The sequence below is a fragment of the Dendrobium catenatum genome, unplaced genomic scaffold, assembly GCF_001605985.2.
Source record: "Dendrobium catenatum unplaced genomic scaffold, ASM160598v2 original_scaffold_41728, whole genome shotgun sequence".
Classification (NCBI taxonomy): domain Eukaryota; kingdom Viridiplantae; phylum Streptophyta; class Magnoliopsida; order Asparagales; family Orchidaceae; genus Dendrobium; species Dendrobium catenatum.
In genome coordinates this window covers 1-3,152 of record NW_021360186.1, presented here as the reverse complement: position 1 = coordinate 3,152, position 3,152 = coordinate 1, and the positions used below count along the sequence as shown (strand labels likewise).

Genomic DNA, 3,152 nt, shown 5'->3' with positions numbered 1-3,152 from the left:
ACACATTCTTGGCATTGTCTTTTTCATGAGATTAATGTAATATTTTTAATTTTTTATCATTTTCACTGAAGTATAAACCAAATCATTCATATGATGTGTTATGCTTGCCTACTCCAAAATCTATGTTGGTCAACATTCTAAACAATGATCAAGTTGTTTATATCCGTGCTTCTCAATGATCTATCATTATTTATACTTGTACGTTATATTGTAAAAGCAAATTCAGTTTCAGTATGAAAAATTACTACATGTTGATTTCTATCTGGTTAGCTTTACTTAGCCTTAAAGAAAAGCAGGGGTCTTGCGTCTCTGTGGCTTAGCCTCTTGTTAATTTAAGAAGCTAATTTTATTGTTATTGGGTGAAACGTTGCTAATAATCAATGGCATATAGTTCGAATAGTGATGCATACTTGGTGTAGGTTTTTTCATCATTGATTCGACATCACATTTTTAACTTTTCATGAATTATTGAAGTATAAACCAAATCATTCATATGGTATAATGTTTTTATCTACTCTAAATTATATGCCGATCGTTTTAATACAAACTTGTTTGGTTTAGTGACTTTAGTCTAAACAATTGGAGTTATTTGACTCTTGAAGTGGGATCATTTGCAAATTGGTTTTGTCCTTATCATCATTCTAAAGCATGATTAAGTGCATTATTTTTGTTCTTCTCAATGGTGTGGCCGTGCTAATACTTTTACATTAGATGTACTAACAAATTGGGTTTCTATGAAGTTTTGGGGTTCCATTTTCTTTTGAAATGAATATTGATTTCCATATTGGCTGGACCATTTCTTTTAAATCAATTGTTTATGGTTCAATGAACAAAGATACATCATGATGGGGATATTATCAGTAGAATTCAAGTTGGATGGTTGAAGTGGAGGAATGCATTGGGCTTGTTGTGCAATAGAAAAGTACCCCTCAAACTTCTTAAGGGAAAATTCTATAGGATGGTGGTGAGACCTGCAATGTTTTATGGTGTTGAATGTTGGCCATTAAAAGAGAAGCATAATACTAAGTTAAGTGTTACAGAGATGAGGATGCTTAGTTGGATGAGTGGCTTTACCGTTAGGGATATGATACAAAATGAGCATATATGTGAAAAGGTTGGAGTAGTTTCAGTGGAAGATAAGATTAGCGAGAGTCGCCTTTGATGATTTAGTCACATTAAATGGAGGCCTTTCGATGACCCGGTTAGGAAAATTGAGGTATTATATTTGACTTATGTTAAGAAAGGTAGAGGTAGACCTAAAAAGGCTTGGTTAGAAAATATTAGAAATGATCTTTCTTTATTAGATTTAAATGAGAATTTGACTTTTAATATGACACTGGTGAAAAAGGATTCATGTAGCCAACCCCACATAGTGGGACAAAGGCTTGATGTTGTTGTTGTTATTATTAAACAAAGATATACATTCTTTACATAATTATTTTATGATAATACCATGATCATATTTTAGATAAATTTTATTGAAATATAAAACGAATTATTCTTGGTGTATCATATTTATTTACTCCAAATCTGACCTTCATTCCAAATAATGATTAAATGAATGTTATTTGTTCTTCTCAATGTTGTCATTGCTAACTCTTTTACTTCAGAATATAAAAATAAATTAAATTTATATGAAATTATTGTATTGATTTATATCAGAACAGATTTACTTACCTAGTCTAAACAGAAAGCAGGAGTCTGGTGTGTTGTGATCTGGGCTCTCATAAACTTCTAATGAAACTAATTTAATTGTTGTTGGATTAACCATTGCTATTTATTAATGGCATATAATTCAAGAAACAATGATGCATATCTTGGTGTACTTTTTTATCAGAAGATCAACATCATTTTTTTTAAATTTTTTGATGAATTATTGAAGTATAAGGCAAATCATTCCTATGGTGTATTACATTCATCTACTTCAATTTCTATGCTGATCATTTTACTGACTATGATTAGATTAATCGAATTGTTTTTATTTGTGCTTCTTAATGGTTTATCTTTGTTTACACTTTTATATTGTATTTTAAGAAATATTTTGTTTCTATGAAGCAGGTTGATTAGCATCTCTATGAAAAATTATTTATGCATTGATTTCTATCTGGCTACTTTTTTTTTTATTTCTATCTGGCTACATTGCTCAACCTAAAGAGAAAAGCAGGGGTCTGGTGTGTCTATGGCCTGGCCTCTCGTAAACTTTAGGGAAACTAATTTCAATATTATTGGGTGAACCATTGCTAATAATCGATGGCATATGGTTCAGTAAATAATGATACACATTCTTGGCATTGTTTTTTTCATAAGATTAATGTAATATTTTTATTTTTTTTATATTTACTGAAGTATAAACCAAATCATTCATATGGTGTGTTGTGCTTGCCTACTCCAAATTCTATGTTGGTCAACATTCTAAACAATGATCAAGTTGTTTATACCTGCGCTTCTCAATGATCTATCATTATTTATACTTGTACGTTATATTGGAAAAGCAAATTCAGTTTCTATGAAGCTAGTTGAGTAGTTTCATTATGAAAAATTACTACATGTTGATTTCTACCTCTGCTTAGCTTTACTTAGCCTGAAAAGAAAAGCAGGTGTCTTACGTCTTGTGACTTAGGTTTAGTTTGACTTTTTTCCTGCTTCTTGAAGTAGCTTTTTAGTATAAAAATTAATTTTTTTTGTACTAGAAAGCTGCTTCAAGAAGAAGTAAAAAAACCGTCCCAAACAAAGCTTTAGCTTCTTGTGAATTTTAGAAGCTAATAATTTTATTGTTATTGAGTGAAACGTTGCTAATAATCAATGGCATATAGTCTGAATAGTCAAGCATTGTTGGTGTTGTTTTTTTCCTCATTAAATCGACATCACATTTTTAACTTTTCATGAATTATTGAAGTATAAACCAAATCATTCATATGGTATAATGTTTTTATCTTACTCTAAATTCTATGCTGATCATTTTTTAATGACCATTATTCTGAAGAACAATCAAGTTGTTTTTATTTGTTTGCTTCTCAATGCTCCATCATTTTTTTATAATTTTAACTTATATTTGAAAAATGAATTCTATGCTGACCATCATTCTGTGGAGTTGTTTTTGTTTGTTCTTCTCAATGGAAAAAATGGCTAGTGATATTAAGAATATTGCAAAA

General features: G+C 30.0%; 1 non-coding gene across 1 annotated transcript; it reads left to right on the top strand.

The window, feature by feature from the left end:
* The first annotated feature begins 2,154 nt into the window (after positions 1 to 2,154).
* On the top strand, positions 2,155 to 2,283 carry LOC114578467. The gene has a single exon (XR_003699487.1). It is a non-coding gene; the product is annotated as a small nucleolar RNA snoR74 (small nucleolar RNA).
* The last annotated feature ends 869 nt before the right edge of the window (positions 2,284 to 3,152 follow it).